Genomic DNA, 13,264 nt, shown 5'->3' on the forward strand with positions numbered 1-13,264 from the left:
ATAATACTAACGCCAATATACCTATACAAACTAGTAATATTTATATACTTACCTTTATAAACTACATAAATAAACAATAAAAATACATATACAAATTTATTATATATATACATAAATATATTTTTGCATGTGCGTGGGGAGAGGGGGGGGGGTCCCACTAGACAGTATCTAGCAGGTGCTTGTAGAGCATTCGTTTGAAAGTCAGCTTGTTTGGGGCTTTCTTGTGGAAGCGAATTCCAAAGACGGATTGCTTGAACAGCGAAAGAAGACGTGAGAAAACCGGTATGGTGCGGGAGAACAGAGAGTTTAAGAGAACGGGCAGCGCGCAGCTCGCAGCCTGGGCGGGGGGTAATAAAGCTGAAGTTATATTTTAGATATTCTGGAGTGGGGGGCTCGAATAGGATAGAGAAGAGTGAGGAGAGTATTCGAAAGGATCGGTGCTGACCACAGAACTATATCAAGATAGAAGTAAAGAGCTCGGCAAATTGTAGGGAGACCGAGCGTGTAACATTTTGCGTAGGTACTTTGACGTCACGAGCGTAATTTAGTGATGAGACTGATGAGAAACATAAGCCGCGCGAAACGATTCAAAAGCATCGATTCACAGATCGATTAGAACACGGCATCGATTCTAAAATATCGATAAGAGCCGACAGAGGAAATGATAATTCACGTTGACGATTCAACGGAGCCACGCCGTTCTATTGCCAAAGTAGTGTTTAGTTTTTAAGTTTATGAAATTTATATGTATGTTAGTCTATAAGGTATATGTAATATGGGCCTTGTTGCCCGAATTAAATTTTAAAATAAAAATCACAGAACTATATCAAGATTGATGAGACACTTAAGGCTTCTAACGATGGACTTGCGACAATTCTTGTCTTGTTAGACTTTAGCTGGGCATTCGATAGTATATTGATTCCCGTGCTCCTTAACAGAATGAAGACCTACGGATTTTCTGAGTCACTTTGTAGATGGTTCTCTTCCTATTTCACCGACAGAAACCAAATAGTTGAATGCCCAAACGACGAAGGAAAAATTGCTCGCTCATCACCCCGTTTGGGTCAATATTGGGTCCGACCTTATACAGTCTGTACACTTCGAGCCTTCTCGAGGTCATCAAAAATTGTTCGTACCACATGTATGCAGATGACACCCAGCTAATGAAGCATATACACCCCACTAAAACTGACGTCGCAATTGCAATATCGCAAATTAATACCGATTTAGAAGCTGTAGCTGGTTGGTCCAATGACAATGGTCTCATCATTAACCCAAAAAAATCTGTCTTCATTATTTTGGGAACGAAGAAACAGATTGCTGAAGTACGTGGCCTTGAAATCGACTTGCGAATATCAGGGCTGCCTATATCAGAAGAGAGTCAGGTTAAAAATTTAGGCATCGTAATGGATGAGTCGCTTCGATTTGAAGCTCATATAAATACTAAAATACCAAAATGCTATGGTGCACTAAATTCATTATATAAGCTTAGACCCTACCTAACACAAAATGTTCGCGAACGCTTGTCAGATGCGCTAGTTTTATCCCAACTGGATTATGGAGACGTTGTATATGGGCCTTGCATAAGAAAAAGAACAGAACGAGCGATTCAACGTGTGCAAAACTCATGCATGCGTTTCTGTCAAAATATCCCTCGCCGCTCACATATTAGCCCTTACCTTAATAAAGCGGGTAAACTGAATATGTCACACAGAAGAATATTAAAGCTTGCGGCAATGGTATTTACGCTTAAACAATCTGGTATTCCACCCTATCTCGCGCGTAAACTTGAATGGAAGCCTAACCGAAACTTGAAAGGTTTGCGTGAGCAACAAGAGCGTATCTCTCTTCTACTACTCCGGCTTCAGCCATTTGGAGTCAGTTTTCGTTATGCAGCGTCTAAATGCTGGAACAATTTGCCGCCACCAGTAGTTAACTGTAAGTCCCTGGCGGTTTTCGAACTACGTTGTAAGGCTTATTTACTGGACCTCCAAAAGGAAGTAACGTACACTTTTGGTTGAGTGACCTGCTCAATAGATATTTAAATTTAGCACTTTTTTATCCACTGCGCATTGTTCGATTTTGCTATCATGTCCTATATGTAATAGTGTAAATGTTTATACTGTCCTTAGCTAGATACAATTACGGCGGTGGCAGAATAACAGCGTCCGTTGCTGAAAACCTTTGGGGCTGCTGTGCCCCGAAGCCTTTTTGGCACAGACATCAGCTGAGCCACCTTCCCTTTCAATTAGTTTGTAAGCATTATCGTGTACTTTTATTATGTACCTATGTTACAACTTCTTGAATATTATTATTATTATTTTATTTTTTTCTCGGCTTTCACCGAATTAATACTGCCATTCACGGGCCTAGGCCAAGTGCATGCATTTAAGGACAAATTGTACTTACCAATGAAAGGAAATACCTCCATTAACAGCTCCAACTTTATTGGTAGTGTTTGAACAGTTAATTATTGCGCAAGAAACCATTGTGTTTTTAAAACCTGACGTCGCAAGCAGACATCGATCGGGAGCAGACTGAAGTTCGCGGCGAGGAATTGTGCCACCGGGTCGTAGTTTCGCCACGCGAGGTACATACACTCTTTTCTTCTATCTTGATATAGTTCTGTGGCGCTGACTTATGGGAAGCCACTTGAGCTGGCGACGGTAGCTGGATATATGATCAAACTTTCGAATTCCAAAAATGAACCATATTCCATTGTTTACCTGTCGATCGAGTTTGTTGAGAGAATTTTGATCCATGTTAGTTAATTGTGCACACATCAGCATAATCAATGAGCGGGAGGATGAGTGCATGAACGAGCAATTTCTTTGTGCATACCGGAAGGAAGTTTTTGAACCGGTAGAGTGTGTGTAAGGTACAGGTGACCTTCCGACTGATCTCAAAAAGTTGCCCGTCCCATGAGAGATGCCTGTCAATGATTAAACCGAGGTCCTTCACTTGACTCGAAACTGGGATGACCGAGCCGTCAAAAATTATCGGTGCAACAGAAACCGCATCCAACTTCAAGAGTTGCCATCGACTACCCAGAATAATGACCTGGCACTTAGATGGGTTGACAGAAATGCCAAAAGAACTAGACCAACGTCACTTATGTGATCCAGGTTATCAACAATTAGTGTGTTCAGGCTTGGTTCAGGCGTCCAGACGCATTTTCGCCTTTAAATAATAACAAGTAACACCGTCGAGTAGGCAAAATATCTAAAATACAACAAAAATATACTTGGCAACAATTTAAACATCCGACCCAAAAAACATCCGAAATGGTAAACATTCTAAATTGGTTTAGGTTTTAGGATCTTACCGATAGAGCATTAAATACCTAATTTAAAGTACTGCGCTGCTGGGCTGTAGCTGTAGCGTTCTAGACTCGAAGCATCTCACTGGTAGTTTTTACATCGCGGCGGTAAATTTTTATTGTACCATTATTGTACCCTAAAGCTTTGTTAATGTAGGAAGCGCTCCGAGCGCTCCGAGCGTTCGGGCTGACGCTGACTCCTCGTCTCGTCGAATATAAATTTGACGAGCATTTATCCGCCGGCAGTGATGGCCACTTCCTCTAAAATTCGCTTCCGGAATTTAACGCCTGATTAAATTTTTTAAAAAGGTCTCTTTTTTAGGGTTCCGTGCCCAAAGGGTAAAAACGGGACCCTATTACTAAGACTCCGCTGTCCATCTGTCTGTCTATCGCCAGGCTGTATCTCATGAACCGTGGTAGCTAGACAGTTGAAATTTTCACACGTATATACATACAGATTGGTCCCGTTTTTGTCAAAACGCAGTTCTGATGATGGGATCCATGAGGAATGAGGAACTCCTCAAATGTTAAAGGCATACATATAGTGATTTTAGTATTTTCATCAACAAATCAAGCATTCACATTTAAAAAGGTGACATTTAATGAAGTGGAACTGCTTATGATGATCAGAACGGAACTCTTCAATGACGCATAGTTCACGTTTGGCGATTTGTCCTCTTCGTTATGTTTGTTAAGCAAGTTAGGTTTTTAAGACACATTTTTGTCAAGCTCGAGTTCTGATGAGGAATCGAGGGAACTTCTCAAATGTGAAAGGCATACATATAGTGATTTTTGTATTTTCATCAACAAATCCAGCATTTCCATTTAAAAAAGTGACATTTGATGAAGTGGAACTGCTGATGATGATCAGAATGGAACTCTTCAACGACCCATTGTGCATGTTTGGCGATTTATTCTCTTCGTTATGGACCAAGACCCAAACGGTACGGTACAGTCAAAAATAATAATGTGTATAAAATTACAAAATATGTCAACACAGTAGGTAACTTATTATTATTTGTTTGTCCTTTCCATATCTCGGGACCATGGGGTCCCGGACTTTTGAGAGGCGTGCGTGGGGCCGAAGCCAACAGCGCAGAGGCCCTTTAAGACAATTTAATCTAAAAGCAAGGGATACACCTAGCCATTCACCGACAGAGCTCTTTACTTACTTATTTTATTTACTTGCTTGTTAATAGATTTAGATTTAGATATTTATTTTCATAATATAAAATTACAATATAAATTATTATCCTAGACTAATCTACACGAATTTATATTATGATCGTCAGTACATACAATTTACATTATTTGATAAATTCAAAATACAATTTAATTACATAATATACATAACATTATCAAATTAATTCAAAATTACAATTTTATCCACTTACATACATCATCTTAGGTACCAACGGTGCTTAACTTTTACCAAGATTACCAAGACAAGTTACAACCGACAAGTTCAAAAGATCATCAAAAATAAAGAAAACAATAAAAAGAACAGTGAGGAATTGATTCCAATCGGCACTAATAACAATATCGTTCAGATTAAACGCTATTTCATCAAGCTATGAAATTAATCATAACTAGTCAGACGATGCAGTAAAGTTTAGCAGTTTTTTAAATATAGGTAGTTATCTAATAATAAATTAAGCTTGAGTAGGTTGCCGACATATAAGAACTAAGACAGGATTTAGTACTAAGTAGTGCATGTTTCGGCAAACCAAAATCTGTCTTTCCTAAATGTTCACTAGACTTATAATCCTAATGTTATTTAAACGAGAATAAACAAGTTCTCTACTGCAATCGATTATTGCTGATTGTAAGGAACTTATACGCGAATTACAATGATGTGCGCAGCGACAACCTCTTTTGATGAAGCAAACGGCAGACAATCCCTCATAAAGAAGCCGGCGGCGACAGCGTGACAGCTACTGATCGTACTGATGCGTCCGGGATGCACCCGTGCGTTGGTAAGCGCCGCACGACCCGCTCATTTGCACCTCATAACATTTGCATTTGTTGCCTCGTGGGAGCGGGGACCTACCTGCTACTTCCCGTGAAGTCGCTTGTAAAATACAAAAACAAAAGCAACTAAGTAACATACTATTTGCTGACTAGGAAATGCAATTTCGATATCACGTAGGATACCTACATATAAGTAGACTGTATATAGCTGAATAACATGAATTTAGCTACTGTATGGGATCAGCTTTAACTTAAATAAGAACACTGTGGCGCACTGTGCAAAAGAATCGGCCATAGGTACTTAGCGTACTCACAATTAAAGTCCCCATCCCCAGCAAGCTCGGCCGAATTTCACTTTCCCATACAAACGGAGTTTCGTTCGCATTTTAAAACTACGTGTTGGATTGTATTGAAACTTTGCACATACAATGACATGAGGTAGTTGTAGCGGAGTGACGTTTACGAACGCACTCCTAAAATTATGTTATCTATGGCTGACACTTTGACAGCTCTTACCTATATCATAGCTAGACGGACGGATATGCCGAATTAGAATATATATAAGAAATAATATTAAGAAGCTACTTACTACTAAAATAAATACAAGATCAAGATCATCAAGTGTTTTATTGAAGATACTACAGTAGTTATATCTAGTCCTGTAATTAGTTTATATAGCTCCAGTTTATAAATGGACATTTTAATTATTAATTTATATTAAGCTTCATTGTTATGTTATTTATTTTTATTATTAAATTTAAGATTGATCTGATTTGCACGCTTGCATGCAGGCAAGATACACAGTACATCTATTAATATGTAACATTCCATTACTGTATCTAAGCAAATAAACATTTCTGATTTCTGATAAAACAAAGGAAATAGAGCAAAAACCAGTTTTGTATGAAAAACTTAAATTCGCTGTTTTTTTAGGGTTCCGTACCCAAAGGGTAAAAACGGGACCCTATTACTAAGACTCCGCTGTCCGTCTGTCTGTCACCAGACTGTATCTCATGACCCCTGATAGCTAGACAGTTGAAATTTTCACAGATGATTTATTTCTGTTGCCGCTATAACTACAAATACTAAAAAGTACGGAACCATCGGTGCGCGAGTCCGACTCGCACTTGGCCGGTTATTTTACACTGGTATCTGAAGACTGATGAACTAAATAGGATTAGATATACCTTATCCTATAAGTTACTGTTTTATTTTGCAAATATAACAGCAAGTAAATACCCTAAACGGGTAGTATATACGTATACTGAATTCTTTGGGGATTTGTTTTATCAAAATAACTAATTTTTAATTACTTTGTCAAATCTCGATTTCGTCCAGATTAAGCTCAATCACCCAATCTCGGCACAGATGTTTCGCACGAGATATCGAATCTTGGTTCGAGATTGCATTCCATATTGCTGACGGACCAAACCCTTTCATTAAAGTTCCACGTACCTCAAAAGGAAAAAAACCGGCCAAGTGCGAGTCGGACTCGCGCACGAAGAGTTCCATACCATAACGCAAAAAACGGCAAAAAAATCACGTTTGTTGTATGGGAGCCCCACAGTATTAAGTATTTATTGTTAGATCTGGCCGTAACAGGGAAACTATGAGAAGTTCATGCGAATACATATATTGTCGAAGATAAGTAAATATTCTTTATTGTGCACCATAAAGTACAAAAATACACAGAAAGCGAAATATAAGCTTAAGACTAAATCGCTAAAAAGCGATCTCTTCCAGACAACCTTTGGGTAGCAGGAAAGTTAAGTACTTACAACTTTATAAAAAAATAAAACATTATACGGACATTCTTACACAAATTGAATAAGTCCCACGGTAGAATGTGTGTAGACTGTTCTGTGGAACCCTAAAAACAGACTATAGCTTGGCATGAGGGCGGTGAAATTATTTTTTCCGACGAAAATATGTGTCAAATTGCAAGATAGCCACGCCACAATCAATAAAGTGATCGTGTTTACGGTGCTTCGTTGAGGGATATTCCAGATCAGCCGTACAGCGGTTTCAAAGTGTGTCGGCCGGCTGTCATGGTATGGGGTGCCATATCACCTAGGGGCAAACTACCACTGCTGTTCATAGATCGGGGAGTTACAACTTTACTTAGCCGCTTTTATTTGGTACCATATTTTTATTTAAAAATTACACATGTGTTTAATTAGTGCTTTAAGACGATAGTCGCTGATGTGTCCTTGAGCGTCTCAGCGTCTCTGTACCCACACCCCGCTCACTGCGATCGTATACGTGAATTGACCACAACGAGGTTCAAAGAATAAGCTACAGCCCAGCCCAGAGACGCGCGGTTGCAGATATTTTGTCGTTTGAAGAAACAATTGCGTTGAAACGATTGAGTATGAGTAGATCATGCGTTTAGTGGAGGTCGTAAATTATAATAAAAATATATTCCCTTATGCATTATAAAGCTCTTTACAAGCCTCAATTAGTTAATTTGTGTTTTATCTGTTTCTTGCAAATAAATACCTAAGTCAATTCGACAGATTAAGATTTATAGCTAGAGCTTGGTATGTACTAAATCGAGGCGTACAGTGTGTTTATTTTATAGTAATTTAGTTTTATCCGTAATAAATAAATATAAATAATGCCATTTAATAGTTAACCTATAAAATTAAGTACCTACTACCTAGTCTACCTACATATAAAATTTTGGGAATTGTTACCTACCTATTAGTGTTAAACTAGTATTATTTATCGAAGTTCAAAGTTTTCTCAAACATTACGTGGGAATTACAAGCGCGCCACAACCAAATCAGCGCTCTGCAGTTATTTATTTTTTTGGATACAATAACTCCGATATAGTGGTTAACGGCTATGTATGATGAACCCCTGTGGACGTCAGCTGCCGCTCCGTTGGTGGGTTGAGGAATGGCAAAAAAATATTGTCATTGCCTCCCTCTTGATACTTTGTCAGACGATAGTTTAGATGCTAATGTGAATAAAAAATGGTATTGTATCTCGGGGGACCGTCAGCTGGTCACATGAACATGTAAAAAATATCTTTTCAGTCATCGCATCCCATTTTATTATACTTTGTCAGATGGTAGTTTAGAATTTAGATAATATTGCTGTTAATAAAACAAATCGTCGCCCGGTTGTATCGCGGTGGAAAGACCGTCAGCTGTTAAAACATTATTGTTTGTTTAAAAATAATATTAATTGATTTAGCCGTTAAGTAGAAATAACCAAAGCATACTGCTGGGAATGGATTGTTTCATTCCCAACACGGTAATAGCAGCGGAAGCAAAGCGACGACCTTGGTTTAATCGGCCTTGTAAAGAAGCTACAGTTCGCAAGCAAGCCGCTTACAGGGCTTGGACCAAGGCCGTAGCTAATAAGAATCCGAACGTTTCTGATGTGAAACGCAAATTAAACGCTGCCTCGAGGTCCAGTAAAAAAGCCATTGCCAGGGCTAAATACGATTTCGTCGGCAGAATTGGTGACAAGCTAGCGGGCTATCCCTCTGGGAGTCGCGCGTTCTGGTCGCTCGCCAAAGCTGCCGAGGCAAATTTTTGTCAGTCGTCTTTACCACCTCTTGCGAAAAGCTGATGGTGATCTGGCCCACAGTGCAAAAGAGAAAGCCGATCTTCTTAGTACTCTTTTTGCCTCGAACTCGACCCTGAACGACGACGGTAGCGCCGTGCCGCCCACCATCCCGCGGTGTGCATACTCCATGCCCGAAATCTCATTCACGCAGAGGGATATTCGGCGGGTTGCTATCCCTAAACGTTCATAAGTCGAGCGGGCCAGACTGCATACCAGCACTTGTGCTTAAGCAGTGTGCTACTGAGTTATGTTCCGTGTTGGCGCGTCTTTTCGCGCGTGGTTACTTTAATTGTTAGGATTACATACACAAATAGTTTGGCATATAGCCCACTGTTAAAAATACATATCTCGGACTTGACTTTTAATTCATCATAACCTAATAAAGTCTCTTTGTTATGTTGAATTTCACACTGGATTTTTCTATGGTATATTGCAGGCAATGAAACTGTTGCTTCTTGACGTCGAGTTTTCGTTGTCGAGGAGGCTTGGCTATGATTTTGTCCTCTGGTGTTCAAGACAGATCTGGTTCTCTGGATTTTAAGGTCGGTCTAGTGCTCATTAATAGTGATGAAAAAAAAAAGTGCTTTGTGCAGTGAAAATTGTGGTTGAAAAGTGCGGTGATGTCTTAATCCATGTTCCTCTGAGCATTGGATGGAATTTCGAGCCCATCTGGATCGAAATTTTGAATAACATGCTCTCATACAACCTACAATTTTCGATGACATTTGGCGCTTATGACCTTTTGGAATGGGAAGCTCCTACGTAGGACCATGAAGTTATACCCTAAACAGGAGCGAGCTGTCACTTTTTTTGCCATACTAAATTGAACCTTATCACCGAGCCAGAAAGGTGTTCGTACCAGACTAGAGAAAATGGTCCACATGAGATAGCAAAAGTGGGTTGCGGTGTCCCACTCGCACATGTTGCCAATGTTAAAAAAATACCATTTTGGTAGTATTTATATCAATAACTACTAAAATTAAATACCTTTTTATATTATTTAAGTGCTATATTCAGAATGCGGTTCTGATATCTTTTACGTAATTTGTAAATAGTTATAATGTCAATATTATTAACTGATTTAACCAAGCATGTGCACAACAAAAAATACATTAATTTTAATATGGTAGACATTGTAGTAACTTTGAATATTAATGAATGGCGGCGCTCAAGATTTATTTGCGAAATAAAGTATAAAATGGGTAAAAGATGTTGTGTGAAAGGTTGCAGAAGTGAAAGTTTTGTTGATTGTGGTATATCTTTTACAGGTAAGCCTTAACTATTAAAGTTTACGATAAAAATACAAGAAAACATTGTCATACTCATTAGGGTGACTATGATGTCGGCACGATGTGAATCGGCCTTACAGAGTTCATATTACCTACGTACTTACTTAATGTAAAAATAAGTTTACCTAAATAAGTATATCTTTATTTCGGCATGTTTAATTATTTGGTTGATAGATAGATAGATAAATGATTTATTTGTGCACGTAATGAGAGCTATATAATTGCCAAAATTTAAATCCAAAATCCTTAAATATTACAGACACATTTATACATAATATTCTATATAGGTTGAACACACATTTCCGTCAGTACACAAAGGCGGCAAATAAAAAAAAATGGTGCAATTAACTACGATGACGCTTAAAGTATAGCTGAAGTGTGCAAAAGAGAAGCCATTACGTATATGAACATACCATAAGTGCGAAAAGGCAGACTACAAATGAAAAAAACGTGACCATTTTTAGGGTTCCGTACCCAAAGGGTAAAAACGGGACCCTATCACTAAGACTCCGCTGTCCGTCTGTCAGTCTGTCTGTCATCAGTAACAGCTTTTATAAGGACTAAATTAAGCAAGGTTTTGTGAAGCGTTTTACAGAGGAGAAAAAAACTATATCCATTCTCTCTGACTTCCTATGCATGAATGAAAAAAGATCTTGGCCAAACTATACATTCCAACTTATCCTAATATCCCACATACATATGACTCATGGTCACCCTAATTAACCCTAACATGCAAGAAACTATAGGCTAAGTGAGTTTGGGAGCGATGAAGATTGGTGATGCAGCGAGCACAGGATACCTGAGCGGGGTGCACGTCCGACCTTTGCCTACTCCTCAAGCACTAAAAGCTAAGAATAAACTATTGTAACACCAGAGCGTGGTGTACGGATAGGAAGAAAACAAAATTTTCGATCCTTGTCGACTCCATGGAGACGTGTAGCAGAATTAACACGAACTCCCCATGCACGGATTATAAGTGAGAGATAATCCAATGCATGAAAGTAGATAAGCCGCGACTCAGCAGTCAAATGCATAATAATAATATATAATATATATTTATTGCTTTCACATTGGTAAAATTACAGATGTTCTTAATCGATAATGTATCACAACATGACACCCTGTAAGGGTATTGCAATTTTATCTATCTACTCTAAACTAATACATATGTAAATTAAATTCCTAATTAAAGAAACTACTTGGTCGTAAAAGTAATTAATTTTGGCGAAGAGCAACCAGGGAGTTTTATTGAGGGAAATTGGCGGATGTGTAAGTTTGGCACTCAGAGAGGGTGTTGTATTGTAAGAAGTTGCCTAGCTCATTACTCACGGACAGCGAGCGAGGCCGCTGCGGCCACATGCAACGACGTAGCGACGTAGCGTTCAATAAGTAAGTACAAGGTTTTATTTTAATAACTTATTTGATTTATGTTATATTATATTAACGAACTTAATATATTAAGTAATTCCCACTTACATACCTACAAGGTTTTTTTCATAAGTAGCTGAATACTGGTAATTAACCTGCGTTACTGGCATGAGTAATTTCTAAAACACTCGTAGGTATTATGGTATGTATTATTGGCAGATTTTACGTCCCCAAAACGTAGTCGCGTGGTCGATAACAAGTCTCTCGGTCTATTTATGGTAATTGATAACGGCGGCGGCGGCGGCGGCGGCGGCGCCAAGGAGCCGATGCGTTTTTGCCGAATGCCGCACCGTCTGATCAGCGCTGTCACGTTGACACCGGGACCTAATGATGTCCCGAGGGATGCCACCCAACTCACCCAAGGGGACGCGCCCGCTTTCCTACTTAAATACGTATAGAATTTCTTTTTTACGAGTAAGATATTAAATATCTCTTATACGCGTGTATTTTTAATATTACCTCAAACCGTAACCAAACGTAGGTTTTAGTACTATGAACCGATATTGCAAGGTCTAAGTATATAAGTAAGTTAGTCTTAACCACTAAAGCGTAATGAAATTTTGAAAATTTATCGAGCAGCAATGTATTGCGTACACTTATTTGACACACGGAAGAAAAGGTTCTATAATTGTTTAGTTATTATAGTTACGTATTTCCTACATGAAACTACTTGGTAGTCAAAAACGAATCATTATTGCGTTTAAACATTTTTTTTATGTTAATAATATTAACTAGCCAAATTACATCTCATTACTACTACATTTTTTGAATTCTTCTGAAATTGTTATGAAACCAATGATTCTACTATTAAATTAGCATTATTTTAAATTACTAAGCACTGTAAAGAAGATAGTAAATAATCAACAATCGGTTGACAAGATAACTACTTGTATACAATGTGTGGCCTGTAATAGGAGCAAAAAATTAAACTGTAGGCTGTACTCCGCATACCGACCAACATTTATTAAACTGTAGGCTGTACTCCGCATACCGACCAACATTTATTAAACTGTAGGCTGTACTCCGCATACCGACCAACATTTATTAAACTGTAGGCTGTACTCCGCATACCGACCAACATTTATTAAACTGTAGGCTGTACTCCGCATACCGACCAACATTTATTAAACTGTAGGCTGTACTCCGCATACCGACCAACATTTATTCAGCTACTTTTAAAAATAACTTGTTTTGAATTTTAATACACTTTAAAGTTTTTTCCAAAACGCAATGTATTGCGAATTTTGTTATGTTTAAGGTGTGACAGACAACGTCAATCACAATGATAATGGCGTACATTGAAGGTAATATTTATTTTGTATGAAAAATACGAAGTCTAAAGTCCATGGAGACTATATAAAGGAGCCAAATCTCTATGTACGAAAAGTGTCCATCAAAAAACAGTAATTAGGTAGTAACGGTAACATACACCGAAATACTACCAAAAACAACCTACGTAATTTGGTCGGGTTATTTGATGCCTTATATGCTTCATGTTATACTCATGTCCCAGAGCCTAACTAGCGCCACCGGAGAGATTAGGAACTATTATTTAAAGCTGAAATAGGTCACTTTTGCAACAATTCTGCCATAAGAGATTGGCATCCTTTCTATACCATCCATACTTAAATTTAAGGCGGCGGACACAAAAGTGCCGTTATTTGTGTCAAACGTGGAC

At 38.5% G+C, this 13,264-nt stretch overlaps 1 protein-coding gene and 1 long non-coding RNA gene across 2 annotated transcripts in view; both read right to left on the reverse strand.

Moving 5' to 3' along the window:
- Positions 1–13,264, reverse strand: part of LOC134754930 (SPRY domain-containing protein 7) — a 112,725-nt gene that overhangs the window by 42,518 nt on the left and 56,943 nt on the right. The window lies entirely within an intron of this gene.
- Positions 341–3,116, reverse strand: LOC134754605 (uncharacterized). Its single transcript, XR_010128948.1, has 2 exons — positions 2,639–3,116; positions 341–440 (listed from the first exon to the last, which is right to left on the reverse strand). It is a non-coding gene; the product is annotated as an uncharacterized LOC134754605 (long non-coding RNA).

The sequence above is a fragment of the Cydia strobilella genome, chromosome Z (assembly GCF_947568885.1).
Source record: "Cydia strobilella chromosome Z, ilCydStro3.1, whole genome shotgun sequence".
NCBI lineage: Eukaryota > Metazoa > Arthropoda > Insecta > Lepidoptera > Tortricidae > Cydia > Cydia strobilella.